Here is a 9,671-nt window from a genome sequence, read left to right on the forward strand (position 1 = left end):
TGTTTCAAAAAGGATTTATATTTCAGAAAAGTGCTTATGCACAAGTGCATAGGTTATGCATCGCCCTTATGCATGTTTGGTGACTCGAAATGGTGAGGAGCGAAGTCATGCGGAGTGCATAAGTTATGCACTCCTTATGCATCTCTCGGCACAATAATTGTTTTTCGAAACTTGGGTCATGCAGATGTGCATAAGCTATGCACTCGCTTATGCACTCATGCAATTTTGGGATTGAGAATTTTGGTTATGCGTAGTGCATAGGCTATGCACGTTCCTTATGCAGGTCTCGGCAACTTTTGGGATTTTCTGTTTTCTGGTTATGCAGGAGTGCATAGGCTATGCACTCTGCTTATGCACTCTTCGGCTGAATTGATTTTTTGGAGATCTTGGTTATGCAGAGGTGCATAGGCTATGCACCTTCCTTATGCACCCCTCGGCAAGAATGATTTGTCTGCTTTTGGTCATGCAGTGCATAGGTTATGCACTCGCTTATGCAACCTTCTACTGAATTGAGCCGTGGATTTTGGTTATGCGTAGTGCATAGCTTATGCACCTTCCTTATGCAAACTTCGCAGAGAGAAAATGAAGGATTTGAAGTTATGCAATTGTGCATAGGTCATGCACTCACCTTATGCAAGTTTTGACAGATATGAATTTTGACAAAATGAGGTTATGCAGTGTTGCATAAGCTATGCACTCTCCTTATGCACTTGCAATAAAGGTGAAAAATGGCAAGAATTTTGGTCATGCAGGATTGCATAAGCTATGCAGTTGCTTATGCACAAGTTTAACAAGATCAAGAATGCAATAGAACATGGATTGCAAGTGTGAAAGATACTCTGAATGATGAAATATAATTCTATGAAGCACAAACCATGAGAAATTTTCACCAAAAACACATCAATATATTCAAAATTCATCAAAAGTGCATCACATAAGCATGTAAAAATGGATCCTACATAAAAGACCTTTGAGAGCTATGCCATTTTGACTCAAATTCTGCAAATCAACATTTAGCACATAAAACTCCATAAAAATCTGTATAAAGTTGCATCAAACCACAAATGAGAAATGAAATCTCCAAGATTTGCCAAGAAAATTCAACATTTCTACTTTGAATCCTACAACCCAAAGAAGCTCAAAGCGCAAAAATGACTCACTTACCACCATAATATCATTATAAGCACAAATATTAGAAAATTACCCACCCAACCTCACCAAAAACACATGTAATCTGCAGATTTTATTGTTCGCTTCGCATAAACCAGATAGCAATTTCAGTAGCTTCACCAACCTTTCTCCATTGATATACATCCAACCTCATCAAAAATACAAGTCATTGGCTGCAGACACCCCTTTTTGCTGCAGATTTTATTTTTCCTCTGCATGAACTAGATTGCAGCTCCTGCACAGATTATGCAGCAAAAGCTTATCAGTTCTTTTGAAGGACTAAATTTGTCAAGTTAAGAATTACTTCCCCAATAGTTCACCAGCCCTTCTTCATTGAATTACATCTACAAGAGACAAAATTTAACAATGTCAAAAATTGAATTTGGGGAGATTTAAGATAAAAACAAAATTAATGAAAATGAAAGTAAATCAACAAAAGCAAAATAAAAGGACTTGGGATGCCTCCCAAGAGGGCTAATTTATAGTCCTTAGTTGGACTTTTCATGAATTTCACTGAAAAGAGGTGAGGGATTGGAGAGCTTGTAACAGCTTGCTCCTATTATTGGGTCTCCATTGATGTACTGCTTCAATCTATGCCCATTGACCTTAAAATTCACTGATTTTTCACTCCAAATTTCTATTGCTCCATAAGGGAAAACCTTAGAAACTCTATATGGACCAGTCCACCTTGACTTGAGTTTTCCAGGGAACAATTTCAATCTTGAGTTGAACAACAAAACTGAATCACCTTCTTTGAATTCCTTTTTCCTCGATGCTTATCATGCCAAACTTTAGTTCTTTCTTTGTAAATACGCACTTTCATAAGCATCCATCCTCAATTCCTCAAGCTCATTAAGTTGTAACAACCTTTTCTCACCAAATTGCTTAAGATCAAAATTCAAGGTCCGAATGGCCCAATATGCTCTATGTTCTAGCTCCATTGTAAATGACAAGACTTACCATACACCAACCTAAAGGAGTAGTTCCTATAGGGTTTTGTAGGCAGTCCTATATGCCCATAAAGCATCATCTAGTTTTATAGACCAATCTTTCCTAGAATTGTTCACAGTTTTCTCCAAAATATGCTTGAGCTCTCTGTTAGAAATTTCAACTTGTCCTGAAGTTTGAGGATGGTATGGGGTAGCTATCTTGTGCACTACACCATACTTCCTCATTAAGCTCTCAAATTGCTTATTACAAAAATGGGAACCCCCATCAGTAATAATAGCCCTAGGAGCTCCAAATCGCTCAAGACAAATTTTTCAAAATTTTACTACCACTCTAGCATCATTAGTTGGAGTTGCAATAGCTTCCACCCACTTCGACACATAGTCAACCCCAACTAAGATGTATCTATTACCATATGAAGGAGGGAATGGCCCCATAAAATCTATTCCCCAAACATCAAATAATTCCACTTCAAGAATATTATTTAGGGCATTTGATCTCTTTTTGACAAATTTCCACTCCTTTGACATTTATCACAATCCAACACAAATTTCCTCACATCCTTAAAAAGATTTGGCCAAAAGAAACCAGCTTGCAAAATTTTACTAGCTGTCTTAGAGATGCCAAAATGTCCTCCATAATCAAGCATGGCAATGATGCAAAATACTGGATTTCCTCTTCAGGAATACATCTTCTAATTAGACCATCACAACATCTCCTAAAGAGTAAAGGATCATCCCATCTATAAAACTTCACTTCATGCAAGAACTTTTTCTTTTGTTGCCATGTCATACCTAGAGGTAAAACTCCACAAGATAGATAATTCACAAAGTGCAGATACCAAGGTGGTTTAGCAACAAGAGAGAAAAGTTGTTCATCCAAGAAAAACTCATCAATAGGGATTTCATCCAATTCTTCACCATCCAATTTCAACCTACTAAGATTATCAGCAACTACATTTTCAGCTCCCTTCTTATCTCTAATCTCCAAATCAAACTCTTGTAGCATCAGAATCCACCTAATGAGCCTTGGTTTGGCCTCCTTTTTACGGAGCAAATACCTGATGGCTGCATGATCTGAAAATATAACCACCTTTGAGTCAATAATGTAAGGTCCGAACTTTTCCAATGCAAAGACAATTGCCAAAAATTCCTTTTCGCTTGTTGCATAATTTGTTTGAGCCTCATCCAGTTGTTCTACTAGCATAATAAATAGCATAAGCCTTTTGTCCTTTCTTTGACCAAGAACATTCCCCAATTGCATAGTTGCTAGCATCACACATAATTTCAAAAGGTAGGCTCCAATCGTGTGGTTGCATGATTGGTGCAGTGATGAGAGCTTGCTTCAACCTTCAATAGGCATCCAATCACTATTGGTCAAATTCAAATGGTGTGTCATTACTTATCAAATTAGTAAAAGTTTTTGCTATTTTAGAAAAATCCTTAATAAAGCGTCTCAGAGAACCCGGCATGTCCTAGGAAACTTGAATTCCCTTGACATTGGTAGGAGGAGCCATCTTCTCTATCACTTCAACTTTGGCTTTATCAACCTCTATTCCTCTGTTAGACACCAAATGTCCAAGCACTATCCCTTCTCGAACCATGAAATGACACTTTTCCCGCTTTAACACAAGGTCGATTCGCACATCTGCAAAATTTTAGAAAGGTTAGCCAAGCATATATCAAAAGAAGATCCATAAGCAGAAAAATCGTCCATAAAAACCTCCATTATGTCTTCAATGAAATCGAGAAGATTGCCATCATGCACCTCTGAAAAGTGGTGGTGCATTACACAACCCAAATGGCATCCTTCTATAAGCAAAGGTTCCATATGGGCAAGTAAAAGTGGTTTTCTCTTGATCATTTGGATGGATAGGGATTTGAAAAAACACGAATATCCATCTAAATAGCAAAAGTAAGAATGCCTAGCTAGTCTTTCCAACATTTGATCAATGAAGGGAAGTGGAAAATGATCTTTTCTAGTGGCAACATTTAATTTTCGTAATCTATGCACATTCGCCAACTAGTCACCGTTCTAGTGGGAATTAATTCATTATTTTCATTTTTGACCCTTTGTCATTCCACCCTTCTTTGGGACAACATGTACTGGGCTTACCCAAGTACTGTCTGAGATGGGATATATGATCCCTGCATCAAGCAACTTCAAAATTTCCTTTTTAACAACTTCTTTCATATTTGGGTTCAACCTCCTTTGATGTTCAATAGATGGTTTACAATTTTCTTCCAAACTGATTCTATGCATGCAAAAATGTGGGCTTATTCCTTTAATGTCATCTATGGTGTATCCCAAAACTTTCCTAAATTTTCTCAACACTCTTAACAACTTATCACCTCTAAAGTACTCAAGTTTGCATTTACAATTCTTTGGATAAGTGTTATTAGTGCCAAGAAATTCATACAGTGAGAAGGAAGTTGCTTAAGTTCTACCTTAGGTGCATCTTCTTCCTTGAATGATGATTGCTTAAATTCAGCTTTTTCCTTTTGTGTGAGTTGAAAAGCTGGAGCGAGAAATGAATGGTGGACTTCCTCTAAGTGTTGAGTATATGCAGCTACATGAGGGTTGTCATAGTCTATGCCTCCTCCATGAACCAAACAATTTTCAAGTGGATCTTCTGGATATTTCTTTCTGAAGTGTTCTTCAACCAGCTCATCAATAATATCAACTCTCAAGCAAGTATCAGCTTCAGAATGATGCTTTTTCATAGTGTTATTGATATTGAAAATTAACTGCTCTTCACCAACTCTAAGAGTAAGCTTTTCTCCTTTCACATCAATCAATGCTCCTTTGTAGCTAGAAAGGGTCTCCCCAAGATAATTGGAATATTAGAATCTTCCTCCATGTCCAAGATGACAAAGTCAATAGGTATATAGAACTTTCCAACCTTCAGGGGCACATTCTCCAAAATCCCTTCAGGATACTTGATTGTTCTCACCAATCAAGAGAAATGTGGGTTGGCTTTAGATCTCCCATGTTGAGCTTTTCATAGATAGAAAGGGGCATAAGGCTAACGCTGGCCCCTAAATCACATAGAGCTTTTGTAGAACAAGACTCCAATGTGGCATGGAATTGAAAAACTCCTGGATCCTTAAGCTTTGGAGGAAGTTTCCTCCGGAGGATAGCACTACATTCTTACATCAAAGCTACAGTTTCATCATCTTCAAGTTTTCTCTTATTTGAGAGAATATCTTTCAAGAAATTTGCATAAGAGGTCATTAGTGAAAGAGCATCAACAAAAGGCACATTTATGTAAAGTTTCTTCAAAACCTCTAAGAACTTCCCAAATTGCCTATCAAGCTTGGCTTTGTGAAATCTTTGAGGAAAGGGAAGTTGTGGCTTGTAGGGCTCAGGAGGTATATACTTCTCTTCTTTTCTTCAAATTTCTCCTTACATTTTCTGCACTCTCTTGTTTTCCACTCTCATCAGTTCCTTTCTCATTTTCTCTCTTCTCACTGTTTTCACTCTTCTCATCATTTATAACTTTACCACTTCTTAAAGTAATAGCTTGACAATGCTCTCTTGGATTTTCTGGTTGACTTGGAAGCTTTCCAAAAGATTTGGCACTTGAGGAAGATGCTTGTTGTGCAATCTGGTTTTCCAAAGATTCATTTGTGTGTTTGCATTTGTTCCACCTTGCTTTCACCTCTCTCATCTCCTCATCATGCTTATTTTGGTTGGCAAGAATCTGTTGCAATAAAGCTTGATGGTGGAATTTCGTTCTTCTTTGTTTTGGTGGAGGGTTCATATTTTTCTGCTGAAAATTAGGCAATGGTTGCCTATTTGTCTGATATGGAACTTGACTTTGCTGTTGTGGTTGAAAATTCTGATTTTGAACTTGATTTTGCTGATTGCCCCATGAAAAGTTGGGATGATTCCTCCAATTTGGATTGTAAGTTTGAGAATAAGGATTCCCCATTTGCTTGTTTCCATAATTACCAACATATGCCGCTTGTTCTCCATAATCTACTCCACGGTGGTAGTTTCCTCTGCATAAGCCACTTGTTGTGAACTTCCGGTGATGATGTTGAACTAACCAACATACTCAAATCTTCCATCTTCTTAGCAAGGACATTTGTAAGTGCATCAAACTTTGCATTAATCATGTTGAATGGATCAAGATCATACATCCCAGACTTGCCTTTTACGAGTTGGAGTGGTCCTCTTGGACTACTCCAAAGATGAGTATTCTTTGCAATTTTCTCTAATAACTCATAAGCTTCATCTTCATGCTTTATAATAAATTCTCCTCTGTTTGAGCATCAATAATTCCTCGATTGCGGGAGTGACATTTGTGTAGAAATTACGATTTATCATCCATTTTGGAATGGCATGATGTGGGCACAATCTTTCCAATTCCTTCCATCTCATCCATGATTCATAGAGTTTCATCTTCTCTTGGTCCGAAAGATGTCATTTGATTCCTCACTCTTGAGTTTTCAGTGGAAAATATTGTGCAAGAAATGCATCGATTAGTTGCTCCCAATTTGTAATGGAGTTGTGAGGTAAAGAATCAAGCCAATCCAATGCTCTATCTTTCAAAGAGAATGGAAATAGCTTCAATCTTGCTGCATCATCAGACACTCCAGTTGTTTTTGCATGTCGCAAATCATAGCAAATTTCTTCAAGTGTGTGTGTGGATTTTGAAGGATGTCCTCCAAATTGAGAGTTTTGGATCATTTGAAGAACTCCAAAATCCATCTTGTAGCTGTTGCATCAATCCTTGGTCTTGCTATGCTCTCTCTCAAGTCATCAAAGCGAGGAAAAGCATGATCCATCATACTTCCCTAGGCACGTTTGCATTAACAACTTCTTCTCCTTGGGCTTCATTTTCATTGTTTTGACCATTTCCAAGATTACCAACACCAATTCTAATTCTTTCATCACCATATTTGCTTCAATTTCGGTTTCTCTCAAGCTTCCTTCCTTCTTACGGTTTCTTTCTTGTTGGCCTTGCAAAATTTCTCAATTTGGGATTGAAAAGTAAGGTTGTGTCACTTGAGCTTCTAGCTCTTCTCATAAAAGATTAAAGTACCTGAAAAAGAACAAACAAACACAAAATGAAAAGATAACAAAGATAAAACTAAAAACAACTAAAATAATCAAGAATTCAATCTTAAACAAACAAGTCCCCGGCAACGGCGCCAAAAACTTGATGCGTCCCAACCGCAAGTGCACGGGTCGTACAAGTAGTATAGAAAAATATCGATCCCACGAGGAGTTGTGTTAATGATTGAATTTTCGATATAAAAGTTGACTAAATTGAAGTATTTATGAGATTAAAATGATGAATTAATGGGTAATGGAGTGTGAAATCTAATTGTGCAAAATTAATATTCTATTCAACAATGTATTAATTAAACTAAAATTGCATCAAATAGAAATAAGCAAGTTCAAATATGGCAATATTTAAATTGGCGAATGATTAAATTCGATTAGAAATTAACAATGGTAAAAAGCGATTAGGAGTTCGGGATTTCATATTCGAGCTATTTTGGGATTTTAAATTGGTTATCCAATCTTGTGAAACTAATGGGTTTTAAGGAGATTAATTCTTAAATCCTTTGAATTCCCTTTCGAGTGAGACAAAGAGTGCCTTAATCAAACTAATCCTACTTTCGTGGAGTTAGACTTAATTAAGACCCATTAAGTTCTTTAATTAAACTATGAATCCTCTTAATCCTTAGCCTATTTCTCGGTCTAAGTTAATTAAGTCCAATTTCCTGATTATCTATCACAAGGCCTTCTCCTTTCGGTGCTTCAACCATGGATTAAGAACAATACTCAATGGGATCCTACATTAAGCATGTCATTAAGCATACAAGAAATGAATAAAACTCATTAAGACCACAAAATATAGATTACCCAATCAAAATCCACAAAATATCCCAAATATTACAACCCTTACTCCAGAATCAAAAGTAAACTACTCACTATCCATAATGCTTACAAGATATGATGAGTTTAAATGGAAATAAAGCTTTAATCTAGGCTAAGAAGTAAGTAATTAAACACTAGAAGTGTAGAAAAGTGTAAAGAAAGAAAGAAATCTGCAAATCTTAGTTGAAAATGGTGTGGAAGGTGAAATGACTCCTCAAATTCTGCTTAGCCTCCTCCTTTCTTCCTTTGCTCCTTGCCTCCTCCTTCTAAAATGAGAAAATGGGACTATTTATATCATTTTTCTGACATGGAGCCCTAAAATAGTATGTTCTAGGAGGAATACATTAAGGGAATCTTCTGCCAGCTCATTAATGAGCTCTTTTTGGGACTGCATAAGTGGACTGCATAAGTTATGCAGTCCCTTATGCACATTTCGGCTGATTCTGGGTTACTTATGCGGCGCATGACTTGGTGCATAGGGTATGCACTATTTCGTGAATCTGCATTAGGGAGGTGAGCATGTGCATAAGTCTGCGATCTCCTTATGCACATTTAATGGTTCTGAGCAGTGTTCTTCCTCCTTATGCGAATCGCATAGCTTATGACAAGTTATGCAGTTTAAATCAATGCATATTTCAGCTTGAAAACTTGTTTTTGGCATCTTTTTGCTGTAGAAGACACTCCTCAATGGCAAAATTCTCTTTAGTCCTTCAAAAACACCATTTTTTCCTACAATACAAAGCAAAAATTACAAATTAATCCAAAGTTGACAATTATGGAAAACTAACTAAATAACTAATGAAATTAGCTAAAAATGACTAATAACCAAATAAAATGATTGTGAAATTAGACCTAAATGACTATGCAAAATATGTGCATCAAAAACCCTAAGTCCCCTTCAATAAAATTTGTCTACACCACTTGCTGAAGTGTTTGGCTGCCAAGAATTGAAGAGAAAGTGAAGTTTAAAGCTTGGAAAAATTCTGCTGACAAGAGGTTAGTGTCCAAATTTCTCTCTCTTTCTCTTCATTCATGTTTGTGGACTTGATTGGAGTTGAAAATTATGAGAAATTGAAATGAAAACCCCTTGTATGCATACCCCCAAATTAGGTAGCCTTGTTTAGGATAGGTTTTGATGAATTGATTGAATTGGAATGGGAATTGATGACATCTTAACATGAATTTATGAATTAGAACATTAATTTATATATGTGATGCAAGAATTTAAACTTTGAAAATTTAGGTTTGAGTAAAATTAGGGTTTTGCTCATGTGATGGTTGATAAACTTTTTAAAGGTCAATTAGTGAGTATTTGATAGGGTTTGACCATAAAATGAGACAAATTGTGGCTTTAGATATTGAAATGTGTAGGCTGCCCTATGTGATGAATTCTGGACCATTGGAGTCTAGTGTGTTTGGATGGCCTTAATTGAATTTGTGTAGCTCCAATTGGTGCAAGACTAATTGGAGGTGAAATTAGACATATAATGCAATATTTTTTGTGAAGTAACCTTACCCAGAAAACCAACCGAAGTTGACCTAAAAATTGCTTCAATCTGGGTAACACATAAGCTATCCCTGGAAAATGACAAAATAAACAATGTTTGTTCAAATGGTCATAACTCAGTATAGAAATGTTTAATTGACCTGAATTTTAT

At 36.5% G+C, this 9,671-nt stretch overlaps 1 non-coding gene across 1 annotated transcript; it reads left to right on the plus strand.

Annotated features, from left to right (window-relative positions):
- Positions 1-6,460: 6,460 nt before the first annotated feature.
- Positions 6,461-6,565, plus strand: LOC131178126 (small nucleolar RNA R71). The gene has a single exon (XR_009147259.1). It is a non-coding gene; the product is annotated as a small nucleolar RNA R71 (small nucleolar RNA).
- Positions 6,566-9,671: the final 3,106 nt, after the last annotated feature.

Source organism: Hevea brasiliensis, chromosome 2 (assembly GCF_030052815.1).
Source record: "Hevea brasiliensis isolate MT/VB/25A 57/8 chromosome 2, ASM3005281v1, whole genome shotgun sequence".
NCBI classification, from domain to species: Eukaryota; Viridiplantae; Streptophyta; class Magnoliopsida; order Malpighiales; family Euphorbiaceae; genus Hevea; species Hevea brasiliensis.